Below are 21454 nucleotides of genomic sequence, written 5' to 3' on the forward strand. Positions count from 1 at the left end.
AAATCCACAAATACCTGCCCTGTTTATCCTTAGATTCAGATCAGTGTTAGAGGGTAAAGTATAGTTCTTCAAAACTCTTTTTGCAAATCAAAAAAAACATGGGTCAAAATAGGAGAGTCACCAGCTTCTTGGGACTTGCACATTGAATGGCAGCGTTGAAAGAGTCTTCCTGTTTCTGACTCTCAGTATGTGTCTCCTTGAGACATTCTCCTTTCCATGATGAGCCTCCCCTGTTCCTCCATGTACTACTTGTTCAATATCATTTCCCACATCTTCTGAATCTTGGGTGCCTTCTTCTGAACTAGCCCCGCTGGTGTTTCAGTTTAGCTGGATTTATTTATTTTTTTTTGGGGGGGGAGTTGTCTTTTTTTTTCTTTTTAATTTATATTTCTTTTATTGATTTTATTTTTTTAAATACCCTACAGCGGAATGCATTACAATTCTTATTACACATATAGAGCACAATTTTTCATATCTTTGTATATAAAGTATTTTCATGCCAATTCATGTCTTTATACATATACTTCGGTTTTTTTTGCATTACAATTCTTATTAAACATATATACCACAATTTTTCATATCTCTGTTTGTATATAAAGTAGGTTGACACCCAATTCGTGTCTTCATACATACTTTGGATAATGATGTCCATCACATTTCACCATCCTTGTTAATCTCCTGCCTCCTCCCTTTTCCTCCCTTCCCTCTTCCCTATCTAGAGTTCATCTATTCCTGCCAAGTTCCCCCTCCCTATCCCACTATGAGTCAGCCTCCTTATCAGAGAAAAGATTCTTGGTTTTTGGGGATTGGCTAACTTCACTTAGCATTATCTTCTCCAACACCATCCATTTATCTACAAATGCCAGGATTTTATTCTCTTTTATTGCTGAGTAAAATTCCATTGTGTATATATGCCACATTTTTAGTTCATTTGAATTTAATTTCCCCCAAAATGAATCACCAGTATTTTTTCCTAAGTGCTTGGCATGGCATACCAGTGAGTTTTCAGAATTTCCAGGTTCATCTCTCTTCAAAGATAAGAAAACTGAGGCTCTCAAAGGTGTACAAGGTTGCTCAACTCTACTAAGATGGTAAGTGCTGAAAGTGGAATTCAAGTTCAAATATGTCTTCATTTCCTATAACTCAACTGCATTTTTCCCTTTAGTTGTTTCATTTTAGTATCTTCCAATTATTGCACAGCTGATTTATGGTAGGATAGTAATCAGAATTCTCATATTCTGATTTCAATAACGAGTTCCTCTTCATTAACCACAATGTGACATCACATATAAGCAATGAATCCAACATGAGATTTAGGTAATCATTCCTGGTCAGGTTATAGAAATCATTTTAATTCTATCATCCTTTTGCATGGCCATCATGCTCTAGATACTTGCATGTTAACACTGAAATGTCTGTTGTAGTTGTCTTCAACTGCCAAGTTTCCAAATATTCTCAACAGGGAGACTACAAAGGGTTAAATAGCAAATTTCTTTAATAATTAGTCAAATGCCAGGTTTGTTTAACTTTTAAGTCAGAAAGTGCTGTCAGCCTTAAAAACAAGAGCCTTGTGAGTTGCTTGGTGAAATTTTATTGCTGATTATTTTAATTCAGAAGGAAGCCACAACTTATAATTAAATATTCTCAGCCTGATTTTGGCTTGCTCCTTAAAAATAAATATGAAAAAAAAAACCTAGGTAAAAGGTTGGAAATCCTTCCCAAGATTATAAGGCCAGAACTCAATGAACCATTGCCAACATGGCCAGTTTGGGAATCACCAGAATATGTGTGCCCTTCTTCTTCCATCTCATGCAGACATTGAATGATTGGATTGACATTTGAAAAAAGTTTCTAAAGTCACTGAATAAAAGGCATAGATATTTTACATAAATAATCCAGGAAAGTCAAATTATTACTGTAATTCATTTCTATTCAAAATAAAATTTCAAAAGGGCATTTAATTAACATTGAATCTCACTGTCTGGGGCTTTCCTGCTTAAAGAAGCCATTTGGTGTGGTGAGGAAATGAACCAGGATGAAGATACTGGGGTTGTAATAATGAAGTGAATGCTGATTCCTGTATATGGCAAAATCAGGGGGCAGGTCCCATACCAGCCCTGCCCCAGTTCCTTTCAGGCTTGGAAAAGGTGAGCACATGTGCTCCTTCACTGAAGAATGTTTATTCATTCTCTAGTCCACCTCAGCCCCTCTGCTCGCCCTCAAGGTAGTGAGCTAGACAGTAACATCCCCGCTCTCAAGGGTTGAAGATTCTAGAAGATAAAAGAGAGAGAAGACATGAGAAGAAGCTGCTTTCCAATAGTGCTGATTGTCCTGAACACTTTACGACAGGGTGATGTGATGGAAAGAGATCTATGAGACACCTTTCATAGATAACAATGATACCAGGCAGGAAAGGAACGGCACTAGTTATTTTTAGATGCAGAGATCTGAAGAGATTTCATGGAAACTTAAGCAGAGTTCTAGCTGTCCTTTGACTAATGGAATGTTGACATAGAAATGGAACAGTATCATCTTAGGTGGAGGAAAGAGCAAAGCAGTGCTGGATATATCAAGGGAGTTGTTCCATTTGGGAGATCACAGACATTCCTATCTCTTACTGTAAATGTTGTGGCTTCCTCTACTGCAGAGACATCACAAGACTGAAATGACATTTCTTCCCATCTTCCTAGGACTCTAAAGTGTCCATCTCTTTTCTTTGATCACGTAATTATAAGAATATGAAATATCTGGACTCCCTATTTTCAGCTGCTGGGAAGATCTTTCTAAAATGCTTTGTCTCAAATTATATTGACTGTAACCATTAAAAAGAAAAATCCACTTTGTACCCAGCACACTCATTTTACCAGAAATAAAATATCAGACATTCTTCTTACAATGCTTTTCATATTTTATTTTCCATTATATTTGATTCTAGTTCGTTAGGGGAAAATACTCGTCTGGACATCTAATTTAATTTCAGGACCCTAACGGATTTGACACCACTCTGTGCAACTCCCATGCAAAAACATCTGTGAAATTTTCCTGCTTAGCTTTCGGTGACTCCCTATTGTCTTCAGAATAAAGTCTAATTCCTCTGCAGAGGTTTGCAAGGCCCTAGTGATCCATCCTTTGCCTTCTTCCTCCAGGTTCACCTCTCACTACTTTGCCTTGTGATTTCTTTTCCTGCCATATTGAATTGCTTAGTTTCCCAGTCCAGCCACCTGGTGACTCTTCATGGGCTACTTATTCTCTTCTTCATGCAATTCCAATCTACCAGTCCTACCATCCCCATGAAGTCTGTGGATAGGCTTCCTGGCTTATTTATATTCATATTTCAAACTTGAGGTTGCATGGAATTCCCATAAAGAAAAAGAAAACCTTCTACCTTATCTGCAAGTCTGAGCTTGTTTTCCAGCCTATATCTTTGTATATTTCTACCTGTATCATTTATATTCTCTGAGCTATTTCTAGGGACACCTATGTTTCATTGTATTAGAAATTCATTTATTTCTCTGTAAGTCAAGTCAAGGCCTGCCTGAGTTTGTAATCTCTGTATCCTTAATTTCTGTTATCCAGTAGACACTCAATAAATGTTTGATTGTTGAATAAGTAAATGCTTCAGTTACTGGGCAGACATAATAAATTCCTCCCAGGGTACCTATTAGCTCCATATATCCAGATAATTCTTCTTAGTTAATCATGAGTCAATTTGTTTCCTTTACTATTTTTTTGTGCTTCATGAAAGCTGATGTTGTCAGTCATGTGTGTGAAAGATCTGTCAATCACTGTGTCTTAGCTGAGCACATTCTTTGATTCCTTGATTGGATAATAAGGTTCTGGAAGCCCTTATCTCCTAATAGTCTCAAAGTTCAGAGAATCCATGTTGCCTGCTATGGTGCTAAATAGTGGAATAAAGTTACTTTGACTGTCCTTGCTTTAAAATATTTTGGAGAATTTATGTTAACAATAATTGTCAGTACACCATGATTTTGAAATTTTTATGAGTTAAGCTTATTTTTGCACATTGAATTAATAATAGAAGACATACAACAGGACTGGTCAATGGGTAGTTTTGAGAAAAGGAAAGTTATATAACAACAGGGCAGGCAGGTTTATCAGATTTTCAGTGTTATGGAAATTTCATGCTGAACTTTCCTGAACATGCATAAAAGCCACAGAAAGTTCACATAAAAAGGCAAGTCACTGCTTTCTCAGTAAATAAGACTATACAAAATAGCACCTTTATTTTTCAAATGTGTACAATCAGACTAGCATGCTACTTCACAGATAAAATTGTTGTTGTTTTCTTTTAGTATAAACTGAGTGGAATCCTGGTAGTGACTTTTCTAATAATGAGATGGATACAATGGTGGTAAGATGCATTCTAAATTCTCTGCTTACCAACCATGGAAAGCAGAGGAATTTCGCTCATTGTGTTTTGTGATTGGCTTACCTGGAAGCCTTCAATATAACACATAACATAAAAGATATCACTCTTCTTCTTTCAGGAGGAAGAAAAGGAAAGAAAAATCTGGGAATAAGAATGCTTCTAAGCTGGGCTCCACTTTTTGCTCATCAAAGATGACTGGCACAACAATACCATCTTACAATGGCTCATCTGTCCACAGAAGCTCAGCTGCAGTGAGATACGCCCTTTAATGCTCAAACACTTGTCCTTCTGACAGCCACCAACAGAGGAGACCCTCAGCAACCATAAAGGGGAAGACAGGAAGTAAGCATGAATGAGGAAGAAAAATTCAGGAAAAGTGAAACATTTCCTGATGGTATTTCTGTTCTAATTCTTTAAATACAACCCCCCCACCCCCGCACATGTGTGATTTCGCAAGTCTAGAATATTCTCCTCTTCCCCCAAAAAGTATGATAAGTATCATTTGAGAATCTTTTTAGATATTCAAAACATTATAAGCAGCAAAGCAGTAAAAAAAATCTCATTAGCTTAAATTTATAGATCTATACCAAATATATTTCTGCACACAAATATAACAGACATGTCAGGGGATTTGCCTCCTTTTTCATGAAACGGAGCTACTTCTCCAACATCAGTGAGATCTACGTATCGTTTCAGATCTACGTATCGTTTCCTTGTAGAGCCCAGAACAATGCAGGTAATCAGAGGAACAGTGTTTGGAGCACCGTGTATTGTGGTAGATACCAGTTCTGCCGTGGCCTGGAGGAGCCTTAAGATTTTCACAACCAGTGATTGATTGATACAGGAGAATAAAATCCCAACTGAGATCCACTTGAATTCCTATGCAATCAGTAGAGGTTCTTCTTGGGCTTGTGTCAAAACCTCTTCTCTGCCCATTCCTCCTCCTTGTCCCTTCTTTTCACAGGGCTTGATCCCAGAGGCCTTTCAGAGAAACTAACTTGTAATATGGAATCATGAAAATATTTGTGGGGTGGGAAAAATAAGAGTAAATGATGACTGTTTTGATTTTCTCAGTTGAGTATACTTTCTAGGAGATGAGACAATGTTAAGACTTTTCACCAAATGTCTCAGTCCATTTCGGCTGCTCAAACAATACACTATAGACTTATGACTTAGGAATAATAAATACTTATCCCTCAGAGTACTGAGGACTGGAAGCTCAAGAAAGAACACAGAGATGAGGACCTGCTTTTTGGTTCATAGATGATGCCTTCTTGCTGGGTCCTCACATGAGGAAAGGGTGAGCAATATTTTTCAGAACTCTTTTGAAGGGTCACTAATCCTGTTCATGAGGGCTCACAGGCTTTGCCTTGTGATTTAATTACCTCCCAAATGTTCCACCTCCAAACACCATCACCTTGGGGTTGGGATTTCAACCTACAATGTGAGAGTGATGCAAACATTCAGACCACAGAGAACCATCTCAGCCTTTGCAAGCAGTGAATTTTGATCATATGTCTATGCCATGTTTGTTTGATGCAACAAAATAAATGGAAGCCAATCTACTGAGACTCAGAATAATGTGGTAAAACACAGACAGCCTGGATAGTTCTCATAACTTACAATCTATAGGATATTGTGTGAGTTAGTCACTTTCCTTTAAACTAAGTCTGCTCACTAATAAAATATCTATTAATAATGCTAAAGTAGGATTCTGATGAGGACCAATGAGAAAACAAATGAACACAATACACTTACCTCGGTGCATGGCACAAAGTGAGCATTTGATGAGAGTTTCTTTTTAATTCGTCTTGCTATGCATGAAACCCCAAGTCTCAAAGTTTGAGAGTTTTAAATGACTTGGCCTCTGTTTTAGTGAGCTTTGTGTAGCTGTGACCAATATACATCCAACAAGAACTTAGAGGAGGAAATATTTATTTTGGCTTACAGTTTCAGAGTTTCAGTCTATGATCAACCAACTCCTTTGCGCTGAGATAAAGGTGTAGCAGAACATCCTGTTACAAGGGCATGATAGCTAGTAAGCAGAGAAAGAGGATGCAGAAATAATATAATCCCCAGGGCTATGCTTCCAGTTGACAGATTTCCTCCAGCCACTCACTACCTACTTGCAGTTAACAGTTATTAATGCACAAAATTGATTAATGCACTGATTTGGTTAAACCTCTCCTAATCTAATAATTTCACCTATGAATATATCTGCATTGTGTTTCACATGAGCTTTCAGTTGACATCTCATTTTCAGACCATAACAACTAGCATTCGTCCTCCAGCTTTCTCTCTCCCACACCCTCCTCTCACTTGCTGTTTCTATTGTCCTGCACTCAGTGCTTTCCAACACACTAGCATGGCTGGTCCTCCCTCATGACTTTGTGCTATTTGTTCCTTCATCTGGAATGACTGTCCCTCTCACCTTTCTCAGGTCTTTGCTCACACCTGCTCAATGAGATTCACTTCTGCTGTCCCATTTAAAATTGCAGCCTGGTCCTCAGTCCCACCTTCCCCAAATCCTGATTCCCTTAAACAAGATCTTTGCTTTTTTTCCTCATTGCATACATCACCTTCTAAAAAATACATGCACACATAAATGTGTGTGTATAATGTATATATGTGCACATGCATATGTCATACAAGTTTATATGTGCACATATATACTTACATATGGATACACATACATATATGCATATATGAGTTATTATTTGCATCGGTTTTGCTCATTTTGAGGAGGGCAGAGATCCTTGCCTGTTTTGCACCCCCATCTTATTCCAACTATCTAAAAGAAAGCCAGGTATATACATAGTCAATAGCTTGTGTGTTACATAAACGCCTAGTGATTATGACCATAAAACAAATAGTGTCACTGTATGTTGTACCTACTATGAACAAAGCAGGGATGTTTCATTCAGGTGAGTTTACCAAAATCTGTGTTACAGTCTCGCTCTGCACTTGGCACTGTGATCAGAAATTCAGAGAAGGCAGGATCACTGAGGAGCTCACTGCTGAGGATGTCATGATTTACCACCCAGGAAACATTCCCAGATGACCTCAATTGTCACCATTGCCTAAGAATTGCATGTGTTGAGGAGACTTGTCTCAAGTCACCAAACATTTAGAAGATTGAAATAAAACAAATTTATTATCTCATGGGTTTTAAGACTCAGGAGCCCAGCATGTTTGAGTACAGTCCTCCATTAATAGTCTTCCAAGGCTGACATCAAGGTGAGGACCTGTTGCATCCATCTCTGGACACTTCACCAGGGGAAAGATGTGATTCCATACTCTGCAAATTGGCATCAGGATTCTTCCTTGTGGATGACAGATTGAGGCTCTGCTGCTTTGCCTATAGTCAGGCAGAGGCTGTTCTCAACTCCTAGGGGCCACTCTGATGTCCTTGTCCCTTAGCAACTTTCATAGAGCTCTCAGAGGTTCCATGAAAGCCAATGTATTAGTAACGATCATGGAGGCACTGACCCACTGTCTTCTCAGAGGTCACCTACTCACAAGGGGAGACTACATCAGGTGATGGGAATCTTGTAGCTATTAGAGAATTTTTCCCACCACACATGTTCTAGTGGAAAAGAGAGAGTGAGATGCCAGCAAAAAAAAAAAAAAAAAAAAACAACAAAAAAAACCCAATCATCATCACATGACTTGTCCTGTATTTGAAGAAAATGTACAATATAGAGATAACAAAAAAGGTTAACTCAAAGTCAAAAATACTCCTCTATGAGGAAATAGGGCATGTAAGAAAGTTAAGGCAGCAGAGGGTGTTCTGTGTAAGGGAAATGGCATGAACCACAACCCAGAGACAGACCATAGCATGATGCATCCAAAGAACAAGAAAGAATTTAGAATTTATCAAATATCTTCTGTATCCACAGTCTAGAGTTACTCGATCTGCTAAGAAACGCAAGAGGTTTCACATCGCTGAAAAAGAAAATAATCAAACCTATAATCAACAAACGGAATCCAATCAGTGTAAATTTATAGAAAGGAATTCATTACTTGGGAATCCCAGAGGTCAGAGAAAATTTGATATCTTGAACCTCAGAAATAGGGAAAGCTTGAATAACAGGGAGTAGAGAAGGGAGAGCTATATTTTTGGTTGGAGAAAGAATATGAGCATATTTAGGAGACAGAAAGATGAGAGGCAATAGTTAGGAAGGGAATGAGTAAAAAAAATAGGATGGCAACCTAATTTTAGCTGAGGATCCGCACTTGGAGAAGGACAGCATAATCAAACTAAGGTTGGACCATATCCTGGAAGACTTTAAATGTCAGGCAGAGGAGCTAATAGAAGGAAGAGTGTACAGGGAGCTACTGCAAATTCTTGAAAAGGGACATTCTGGAAACAAGTTACATTTGTGCAATTAGTCTGGTGGTAAGCAGCAAGGTCATCCAGCAACTCCTGTGGGTTTTGTGGTCATCAAATGTCACACGTTTCTAAAATTTCTGAAGTTTTTGTACTAGTTTGATATGCAGGAAGCTACATTTTCTGGCTGTATATCACTGCCACATTGATTTATTGCTATTATTACATTCCTTATGTCATCTTGATGGGATTTTTGGATGAAGAAGAAGTAAACACATATGTTTAGTCAGATTCCCTGAACCATAAACTCTGTATTTTTTACATAGTTAAGGTTATTCTTCTCTGCGTGCATTATTTTAGCTTTTTACATTTTAACATAGCATTTCCTGTTATTTTTTAAAGTCTCCATAAATATGGTTTTGATGATTGTATGCTGTTCCACATTACAGTTGTACTACAATTTACTTAGCTTCTCATGGAATATTTAAGGCATTTCCTCTATCATCTATCTCTCTAACTCTCTATCATCAACATACGTATTTGGTTTTATGTATAGAACTACAATTTACGGATCACAGAATCTATTTCCTATATAAAATAAATTTTGGAAAAATAATGGTGAAATTTAATTGGGAAAAGATATGCAATAATATTTTCAAAACTTTGAAATTTTATGAACAAAGTAGAAGGATAAGGTGAGAATGTGACTTAGTGAAGATCTCAGTAAAGATCTTCACTTCTGGAAGGTGTATTATGGAAAGAAGGTCTCCATCAAACAAAGCCTAAGAAATCTGATTAATATCTTCAGTTGGAGAGAGCTAAACCAAAGGCACAAGAACTCAGAGAAAACTTGAATTTTTTCTTCTTAATACAATAAAATTAATCCTTTCATTTGGTTCATCAAAAGTGGGAAATACAGCAATCAAGTTTTGTTGTTGTTGTTGTTGTTTTCTTTTGTTCAACTTTAGTTTTTCAGCACCACATGCTGGATCGAGGGAACTAAGCAAAGCCTATGTCATACTTTACTATACACACACACACACACACACTTGGGTATAATAAACTATGATGGAGGACATTTAGTAAAATTTGTATAATAAACTATGATGCAGGACATTTAGCAAAACTTGTAAGAATAGAGCCCAAATTATTTGCTATGATTTCACTGCAGTTTGTCCCCTACAAAATTCATGTTAAAATTTGGTACCCAACATAATGGTGTTGAGAGATTGCTGGTTTCTTAAGAGAAATTAATGGAGTTCTAATGGAAGGGGACATAGATGATTCCTGGATGACCTTGTCTATTATTATCACAGTCTAAGTGCACAAATGTAGTCTGTATCCAGCACTTGCCCTTCTGCTTTCCACCATGAGTTGAAGCAGCACAACTCAAGGCCCTCACGAGAATCCCAGCAGATGCTAGCAACATACTCTTGGATTTCTCAGCCTCCAGAACAGTGAACCCAAATGTACCTTGATTCTTTATAAGACAGACAGCCTCAATCATTCTATTGCTGCAACAAAAAAAAAAATAGATTAAGACATTCTATAATAAACACTAAATACATTTGCAGTTATGTTCTCCCTATCTACCTACACTCCAACCAATATGTTTATAACAAAGAATGCACAAAATGAACTATGGATTTCTATTTAAGTGAAAGATAAATGGATTGAATTATCAGAGCTTTTAGAAGGTGAAACTGCTCATATTAAGGATTAATGAAATAAAAAAAATAACTATACCAACAATAGAAGAAAAAAAGGAATTTTGAAAAGAGAAGAAATGGTGAATCAGGTACTAAAATAAATGACAATAAGAAAAGCTAATGCAATGAACTAAGGAAAATTCCTTAGGGCTTTAAGCTATAAATGAGTTTTATGGAAATAATTAAATAAGATGAAAACTATTATTTAATGAATAATAATGCTACTATGACAATGTATAGTAATTTTCAATTTCCCCATTATCCACAGTAAACTGTTTACATTACTAACAAGAAAAGAACTGTGTATAAATACAGTACATAACATGTTCAAAAGAAAAAAGAAAATGCAAAGAAACAAAATTCTAGACAGACATACTACTGGTTATAATGTATCCCAAGTATTACTCAATAGAACATGTTCTTGGCTTAGAACATCTGAATTCTGATTAATAGTGGCTTTTGAGCATTCTTGAGCTGAAATAGCATTTTCTTTTTCTTTTTAAAGTATTCTTTCTATGACTTCCCTACAGGGAGGTGGAGCAAAAACAGGAAATTTGAAGCCTGCACTTCCATGAAAATGGAACTTTTATAGTTACAAATGATAATTCCCTTCCCCCCCAACTGGGTTCATTAAAGAATCATGATTCATGGGGCCAATTTTGTCGGGGGCTCCCCTTTACAGCTCTATTATATGACTTAAGATTAACATTATGAAATAGAGAATAATACCCCATCATGTTTTTGATAAAACTGTTTTGGTTTAGATGTTAGATATTTCCCAAAAAAAGCTCATGTGTGAGACAATGCAAGAAAGCTTAGAGGTGAAAGGTTTGGGTTGTGAGAGCCTTAACCTAATTAGTGAATTAATCCCCTGATAGAGATTAACTGAATGGTGACTGTAGGCAGGCAGGGTGTGGCTGGAGGAGTGGGTCATTGCAGGTCTGTCTTTGGAGTTTATATTTTGTGTGCTGAGCTCAGTGTCTGTCTGTCTGTCTGTCTCTCTCTCTCTGTCTCTCTGGTGTCCTGTTCCCAGCTCTGCTTTCCTCCACCACACTCTTCTGCCATGATGTTCTGCCCCACCTGGAAACCCAAGGAATGGAGTTGGTCATCTGTGGATTGAGACCCCCGAAACCATGAGCCCACAAATCAACTTTTCCTCTCTAATTGTTCTTGCCAGGTCTTTTGGTCGCAGCAGCAAAAAAAGTCGACCAAAACATGGAGGAACATACAGGTTAAGTAACTTCCTCAAGATTAAACACCAAAGAACGAACCTAGGCCTGAAAGCGTGTCTATCTGATTCTCACGTTCATGTTCTTTCCCATCAGTGGGTTCAACTTCTGTTGCCTTCCTCTTCTAGCCTCCTGAAGACACACAGGTGGATTTGGGGGTGGCATTCCCGACAGTGGCGATTGCTCAGGGGCAGCTCACAGCTGTCCTCCTGGAGGTTTGTATAACTGCAAGTCCAACAAACTGGGGAACTGAGCGTGTGCCCAAATCACATCAAGCAAGATTACAGAAACATCAAACGGGGTCCCATACATATTCCTGGAATTTCCCCTTCTCATTCTGGGTTTGCCATCCCTCATTCTTTTTTCAAGAGAGGTCTAGATGAGTAAATCATCCCTCTTTTATTTGCCAAGATGTATTCTGTTTTAGTTTCCCATTTATTGGCACAGATTCGGGAGCCAGATTGTCTTGCTTCAGTCCATTAGACAAAGCCTTACAGGAACTCTTGGATTAGATAGCAGCAGTGTAGGGTTTTTAACTACTAGCTTTGAAAACCCATCTCCCTGATTTCCTTTAATTGTATATATATTTTTGTGGCTTAATACCTAAAACTTATTTTGATAGCCTTAAAATCTAAAGTCTGAATTTAGTGAGTTCAAACTACCCCACAATGAACTGTGTATTATATAATAATATATAATAAGAATTATTATTAATATTCTAGATTTGCATCATGGGTATCCCATTATGTGCCATGAACTTAAGTTTCCTCATATAAAAAACAGGAATCATATTACATCACAAGTATGTATCAATAACTAAATTATTCATATGTTACACAGTTTACCCTTTAGTTTTCTTTTTCTTTGCTCACTAATTACATGGCAAAATTCCCACAAGAACTTGAAAGCTTTTTGTAAATGGACCAACAAGAAGAACTTGGTGCTTTTCATTATTCATCCTATATTTCAGAATTATTGTCCGATATTTTTCTAATTATTAATTCATGAATTAAGTAAATCAGTAGCATCTTTCTCTTTGCCTGCTACATAGGGTATTTACTTTGGGGGAAGTTACAAAAGCAAGATCATCTTGACACATTCAATTCCAGGGAATGGTCTCAGCTGTAAACTTGTGGCTAATTCTGAAGTATGCCTAACGAAATGGTAGTGTTGCAAGATATTTGTAGCAGAAAATGACTCTTCCAGGAAAATAATTCACCCAGTGACAAGCAAGTTTGGGTAAAGACCCTTGATTATGAGTCTGAGTGAGAGAAAATGGAACATACAAGATGTTGTCCATCAACAGATTGCTCTCAGTTCCAGCTTCTGCAGGACTGACAGAGGAGAGTGAGGAGTATGTGACAAACCTATACGGACTCAGCAATGTCTTCTGTCATCAAATTCTGTACAGTTCTGAAAAACAGAAATGCATTGCCTATCGAACAGGAGTACATCAAGAGGAGATGGACACTTTTCCCCATGAATGGGGGATTGTGCAGTGCATGGATCTAAAGAACAGAATCATAAGCCCAAGTCAGGAACTCATGGCAGAGGACATCAATCATTCTTCAAGAGGTGGGGAAAGCACGCAGTGGAAGAGTAACAGTCAGAACAAGAGAAGGAAAGTTTGACAGATGAAATACTTAGGAACAAGTGTGATATCCTGTGGGGACCTAAGAGCATGAGATGCCACAACATGAATGAAGGTAGAGACCAGGCCTCTTGTTAATCATTCCTTACATGCTGCTTATCCCCAGGTGGAGAGAGCCTGTGAAATATGCATTTGAATAAATTCACTGATTTTCATTTTGCTTGTGGCTTTCCCTTTGAAACTAAGTAGACTCCTTAATAAAAATAATTATGGTACACTATGTCTTCTTTTTGTGGCTCAGCTTATGTGGTTTGGAGCATGAGAGGAATGTGGTCTTCTGAGGAGGCCATCTATTTAATCTTTCTTTATGAAAGATACTCCAAAAAAAAAAATAAGTTTTTTTATCTGCTTAAACATCGCAAGGCATGCAATGTCCCCTAAACACAAAACATTGCACTAGATTCCCGAGACTTGAAAATAGCTGGCTTCTACGAGGGCCCATGCCTTCTCAACCCAACCACAACTCTTGGAAATTCCACTGAGTCACCATTTCTTTCCTTGAAATAGAAAGTTGGAAGCAACTCTCTGCTCTCATTTATGAACTCAAGAGAGACATAGAAAAATGAGCCAAGATTATTGCAAAACAGATAAATATTTGTCCATCATCATTTTTCTCTCTCTGTCCTTCTCTAGACCAGCCCAACTCAAATTGGCCTAGATCTCAAAGCCCTTTGTTGGATCCAACCGTCACCCTGGTCACAGCCTATCATCTATTACTTTGTGTCCAAATTGTTCTCTTCTGACTGTAAGCTTTGTACCTCAGCTATTCCCCTTCCCCCAATCCTTTGTTCATGAATAGATGGTGTTCATCATTAATCAAATTAATGCATGGACCTCAGCTTTAATATATATGTAGAAATGAGCAAACTCCTAATTATAGACTAGAAAAAGATCTTAGAAGACTCAAATCCAAGCCAGTTCTTCCTCTTACAGTTCTAACCAGAGAATTATTTAGAGAAATGATTAATGTAGCCTCTTCAATTCTAACACATACGAGACTTAAGTTCATATCTTTTTATTTAATTATTGCTCGGAATTCCTCTGTCTTCCACTTAGCATTCAACAGTAGGATTTGGAATATGGAGTGTCCCTGTGCCAGCATCTCTCACATTTTCTTCCACTTTCAGTGTATACTACTGCAGCAAACCCAGATCTATTCTTATTAACATGTCAACCACATCAAATAAATAGCTTCCTAAGTAGACACTTCAGAGAGATTTCCATTGAAGGGAAAATTGCCATATTGCTAGTAAGTGGGTAAGCTGCCACCATCTAAGAGAGGGAATTATGGGTGAGTAGAGATGCCAAGTTAAATGCAAACTCCACCAAGGGACATTGGAATTAAAGACTATTTCCTAAAAGGATGCTCTCAAAAATAAACTTCTAGGGGATGGAGCCAAGGACCCCTACAAATGAGGATGATGATGGAGAAGAAGCCAACACACTTTGAAGGTGAGGGGTGTGCTGAGCTCTGACTTCCCTTGATTTTTCTTAGAGCTTTTCCCCACACTCTGCCTATTTTAATTCATACGGTCAGTTCAGTACTAAACCACCTTATATGAGAATATATATATAGTTTAACTTTGTTCAATTTACCTAAAATAAGCTTAAAACTCCAAAACAAATCCACATTAAAGTGTTGTGGGTTAGAAAGGCGATTGGTGAACTGAGAGAGAGTAGTGTTTGTTGATCAACTACTACATGATCACTATTGATCTAAGGGCCATAAATGCAATCGCATTTAACCCCAACAAGAAATAGATCTCCCTGCTCCAGAAGAAGTAATGCTGTTGATTTCAGACCTTGTATTTTTCTGTCATTTGCTTCCAAGTGCAGCCAGCTCTTCAGACCTATAGGTTCCATATCCTTGAATTTAACCAACCATGGATTAAAAATATCATTTAAAAAATTGCATTTGTGCTAAACATATACAGACTTGTTTTTCTTCTCATTATTCCCTAAATAACTCAGCTGAACAGCTATTCACAAAACTATTTACATGGCATTGCCTTGGGTATTATAAGTCATCTAGAGATGTACCACAGGATGGGGGCAGACATGAGAGGCTTATAAGCAAATGCTTCTCCATTTTATATAGTGACTGGAGCATCCTCAGTTTTCAGTATCTGCATGGAATTTCTGAAACTAACCCCCTGAGGATATGCAGGGATGACTGTACATCCTTCAGTGGTCTTTTCTATAAAATGGTCATTTCTTCTGCATGACTTCCTCAACCCTTCACCTATTATTCAGTTCCCACTAGTATCCTCTGTACCTCCACCCTACCCCCAACTTTGAACGGTGTTTTGCTCCTATGTCTTTGTCCTATGTCTTTGACCTCTAAGTCAGAGTATCTTCTATATTTTCCCCAAGCTTTCTTTTCTCTTTTCAGCTTCTTCCTTTCTGCTTATATATAATGATCCATCCTCTTGCCTCCTCACTCTTGGCTTAATACTTAGTCATCACTAAGGTTTAATAGACCTGGTAATATCCCAGGTCCTGCATAAAATATTGACCTAGAATATTTTACTTTTTCTTTACTTCTAACTAGTTGATACAGGTATCCTTTTCAATACAATTTACAGATGAGGAAAGGGAGGCACCAAGGGGTAGTTTAAGATCTCATGTAAGAGAGAACCAAGATTTAACTCTAAATCCCCCCAAGAGTATTATTTTTCTAGAATACCTTGTATCTAAAATATGCCAATCACAATGCAAAACACATACTCGTATATGCAGTTACCCTACTCTTATCTTGTGAATGGAAATAAGCACCCAGTCTGGGACAATCCTATAATTGAGTATATATTATTTAGAGGCACATTTAAGAAAGGTACAGTTTGTCACAGAGAATTTAGTTTTTTTAAAGCCAATATGGTCCCCTGGATTGCTAATTGGAGATAGTGTGCGTTAAGGTTGTTCTGACACCTCTTCTAGACTTTTCCTCATAAGAGTTACCATTTAACAACATCTTGTATAAGGTATGTAGTGCATATTATAGAAGAAGATAAATTAATGTTAAGGGCATGCTCCTTGCCCTCTGTGAGAGGATTATATCGGGGTATGCACTCATCATTTATCTCCAACAAATCACAAGTTTAAAGACACCATAGCTAAGAAGATCTAACTCCTAAGAAAGTTTGCCAGACGTGGCAAATCAATTGACAGATACTCAATTAAATTTTAATTTCAGATAGACAATTTTTGTATGACTATGTCCCATGATATATGAGGAATATATAATTTAAAAAAATAATTTTTTGTTTATTTGGGATTTAACTTTAACTAGGGCTCTTGTGTCTTATGTAGCAATTTCATTTAAGGAGAAAAGTATGATCTTTCCCCTTTCGCAACATGGCCAAGTCTCTCACAATAAGAATATAGAAAGAAGCTAACAAAATACATGCCATGGATGAACACCAAGTTTATACGGGCATAATTTTACCTATTAACTGCAAATTTCTCTGCTGACTAGTAACCAGAAGGGGGTTTAGGGGAGCAGATATGGCACCCATTTTTGTCTTCCTACCTGCTGTGCTGTAAGGTATCCTAGTTCAGATAATCACTCTATAGGCCTCCAAGCCACCACACTCCACACACCAATTCTGCTGAGTGGCATGACACCTGTCATTTTTATGAACACACAGGGCAAACCTCACCTGAGCATTCTGGGAGGCATCAAATTTAGCTCAAACGTGCACAACTGGGTTGGACTCTTCAGGTTTGAATACAGTATGAAGGGCCACACCTTCTCCAACCCAATCCCACTCTTGAGGGAAATATCCTTTTTGCATCTCTCTTTCCCTTGGAGACACATGAATGTCCAGGCTGGGGAGACTCTTGGTAGTCATTCCCTTCTTCCTGGATGCCAGGGGTGAGTCTGATCCTGCCTTTCAGTGAGACACATAAAGGAGTTATGTGGCCTGAGTTAATGGCCTGAGAAGAGAAAACACCACTTTGGGTCTTGGTATTGCTTTAGTGTTCTTATCAGGGGCATAACATCACCACCCTCTGAGTTCTTCACAATAGCCATCAACTAGATTTCTAATCAACAACAATATATTGAACAACTGCTAGGTCTTATTGAATTAGGTGCTGAGGATATTAGAAATAATTAGATTTAGTCCTTGCCACCTAGGAGGCAACAGAGACATGTAATCAAGTAAAAGACGACACAGAAATGTAAGTGCAATGAAAGCAGCAAAAGCAGATGTAGGATTTGGGGCACCAGAAGCTTAAAAATTCAGAATGTTCCCTTACAGAAAAAGAACACAAAACTCCAAATGCAAAATTAGCTGGAAAGTTAGTGATAAAAGTCCAAACAAATCACCAAAGTTAAATCTCAATACAAATTAAAAAGTTAATTAAAGTTAAATTTAAAAAGTTAATTAAAGTTAAATCTCAATACAAATCATTAAAAATAAAAAATGTGAATATACTCCATATTATTTTGCTCAATTAACTGACATATCTAATACCTTTATTCTACTCTTTGCCCATTTGCATGACATAAATTTTGTAGCATCTCTACTGTGTAAAGAGAATATGAACATAGTTGAACATTGTCTCTAGTAACTTGATTCAGTTTTTATTTTCTTCCTCATTGATCTTTTTAAAAAGTTTCATTTAGCCATACAAGTTTGTGTTAGTCAGCTCTGCATTGCTGTGACCAGAACACCTGACAAGAACAACTTGAGGAGGAAACGTTTATTTGGGTTCATTGTGTCAGAGGTTTCAGGCCAATGCCATTGCCCTGGGCTTGAGATAAAGCAGAACATTAAGGTGGAGGAAACGGCTCAGCTCATGGCAGCTGGGAAGGAGAGAGGGACAGACAGGGGGAGAGGGAAGAGGGAGAGAGAAAGGGGCTAGAGAAAAAAAATCCTTCCAGGACACACCCCCCAGTGACCTACTTCCTCCAGCTAGGTCCAAGCTCACAGAAGTCCATTCATTTATCAATTAATTTTAATCCAGATTAATCCACTGATGATTTCAGAGCCCTCGTAAGTTTTAAAGTCCTACCTCTTAAAGGTGCTGCATTAGGGACCATGTTTTCAATTCAGGAGCCTTTTCGGGGGACACTCCAGATCCAAACCATAACAAGGTTATTATTGGTATGAGCATGAAAAATTTTAAGATTACACTTTCAAGTTTGGGAGAAATATATCAAGTTTATTTCCTATATGGACTATAATACTTGGAAGAATTTCCCTAGATTAGCTTTCAACTCTGCACATATCTAGCCTGTCTCCCCTTACTTAGCTACATACATACCCACTTCTTTACTGACCCTCAATGACAGTTTAATTTTTTTACCACTTGGACCCTGGACCTTTTTGTCATGATGTTGGCTGATTTGTCATGGTGAGTGGTTGGGTCCCTCTTAGACACCTTTCCTACACTGCATACTAAGGTGCTAGCTGAATAATAAATACACTAGATAATAGATTTACCAAAGTAAATGCACATCTGACTCAACTTCTCCGTAGTTGGATCCTAAAAATATCTGTGCTCTTTTAGCATCGCTGAGTAAGTGAGAGACAGTGGCAAAAGTTGGAATGGAAAAAAGCATAAGACTGAAGTTAAAACATCCAGTTTATATTTATTTTTTAAAAGTGTTCTTAACTGTAGTATTTTACTATGTGAATGTATACCAAAGCTTTTGCTTCATACAATCATCCCTTGGTATCTGCAGGGAATGGGTTTAGGATTTCAGTGCAGATACAAAAATCTGTGTATGTTCAAGTATCTTTTTAAAATGCTGTACTGTTTGAATATAACCTATGTATACGCTCCCATTTACTTCCAATAATGTTTGGGTTACTTCTAATGCTTAATGTAATGCAAATGCTACATCCTTAGTTGTTAGGCTGTATTGTATGGGTAATAATCACAGGAAAAAAAAATCTGTACATAATCAGCACAAATGCAATCATTATAGGCCCCAAAACATAGTACACTTAATTTTCTCTCTCTCTCTCTCTCTTTTTTTTTTGGCTATTGTCAATTCACAGTTGGTTGAATCCATGGATGTAGTACCCATGGATGGAGGGCCAATTGTACAATAATTTTAAAAAAATTTAAAGTACATAAATAAACCAACAAACATTCATAGTGTGCGATTCTGGACTCCTGGGTTCACAGGGGTCCTACTTCTCTACTCACAGCCCCACTTCCTACTTCTCTACTCACAGTGCAGCAGGTGCAGTATGCTTGGGATGGGGAGGGCGCTATCCACAGGCTTGTGAAGCAACTCTTTGGTAGCCCTGTGCTAGAGGAGGATGCTGTCAGACGTGGTGGCTTAAAGCCATCCCGACACAAAGCCCTAAGATCCTCTGCTGTGCATTTCAACCCAGAGTCTCCTCTTGCTCAAGAATTGTTCTGCAGGCTGTAATTTCTTGTGTGATCTCTTGGGGAGCTTTCAAAGCACACAATTCTGGCTTGTATGTCCAACATAAAGAAAAACACACGTTCCCTTGCCCCCCTTCTGCTGTCGTGATTTTTTTTTTTTTTCCATTATTGTAGCATTTTCTTATATTGCTCTTTGTTTTGTGGCTCTGGTCTGGCTTTCCTTTGAGGATTAGAGTTGCTTTTGCCAGTTGTCTCCGTTTGAGTTTTAATTCTTACTGTACAGGGAGGAATTTCTCTAAGGACAGTTCCTGGAGCCAGTTTGGAGATTTGACCCTTTTTTTGTTTTGTTTTGTTTTTAGATGTTGTTCTTTCTTGATGGAAGAGGAAGTCCAGAAATTTCTGTGTCTCTGTCTCCCCAGCCAGGCAACCTTGCTGATTGTATTCCAGGACCACCTTAGGTACCTGTCTCCACTGGGTACAAATCTGTATTTCCAATAGAAAAATATAAACTCAAATTCAGTATATAATAATGCAAAGAAGACTCCAGGAAAACGAAATGAAACAGAATATGATAATTATTATGAAATCAATAAAAGCGATAAAAGTAAAAACTCAAATATTCAGCCTATGGGTCACTTCTTTGTTGCTTTCCTGATCCTTCAGGGGACTTTTCCTCCCCATGTCAGGACTATCTCCTGAATTGCTTTTCCAATTAAAGAGATGATGCTATAAGATGCTGTGGTAGAAAGCTGCCAATTATTCAGCAAATACAGGTACTGAAACAAGGGTAAAAATCCTCACTTTTTGTTCCATCTTATGTGGAAAAAGGAAGTTACTTAATCTGTTTGGACCTGGAGGAAAAGACAAAGATCAACCATCAGACCAATGAAAAATGCTTTGGGCTCTGTCTTCCAGTGACATGCTCCCAGACACCAGAAGTGATCAAATAGTGCCTGGATGACACATTTCAAGTGTACTGTGGAGATTCTGGGTGGAAGTTTGCATTAGAGGGTAGGTAAAGTCTGTTTTAATGCAGAAGGATTATTATTTTCAGGTGATATAAAACCAAACAGAAATATTGACTAAATTTTTATTTTTTTTTTTAATTAATTTTTATTGTAGGTTGTTCAAAACATTACATAGTTCTTGATATATCATATTTCACACTTTGATTCAAGTGGGATATGCGCTCCCATTTTTACCCCATATACAGATTGCAGAATCACATCATTTGCACAACAATTGATTTACATATTGCCATTCTGGTGTCTGTTGTATTCTGCTGCCTTTCCTATCCTCTACTATCCCCCCTCCCCCCTCCCCTCCCCTCTTCTCTCTCTACCCCCTCTACTGTAATTCATTTCTCCCCCTTATATTTTCCCTCCTTTCCCCTCACTTCCTCTTGTATGTAATTTTGTATACCCCTGAGGGTCTCCTTCCATTTACATGCAATTTCCCTTCTCTCTCCCTTTCCCTCCCACCTCTCATCCCTGTTTAATGTTAATCTTCTTCTCATGCTCTTTGTCCCTACTCTGTTCTTAGCTACTCTCCTTATATCAAAGAAGACATTTGGCATTTGTTTTTAAGGGATTGGCTGGCTTCACTTAGCATAATCTGCTCTAATGCCATCCATTTCCCTCCAAATTCTATGATTTTGTCATTTCTTAATGCAGAGTAATACTCCATTGTGTATAAATGCCACATTTTTTTTATCCATTTGTCTATTGAAGGGCATCTAGGTTGGTTCCACAGTCTTGCTATTGTGAATTGTGCTGCTATGAACATGGATGTAGCAGT

Source organism: Callospermophilus lateralis, chromosome 9, assembly GCF_048772815.1.
Source record: "Callospermophilus lateralis isolate mCalLat2 chromosome 9, mCalLat2.hap1, whole genome shotgun sequence".
NCBI classification, from domain to species: domain Eukaryota; kingdom Metazoa; phylum Chordata; class Mammalia; order Rodentia; family Sciuridae; genus Callospermophilus; species Callospermophilus lateralis.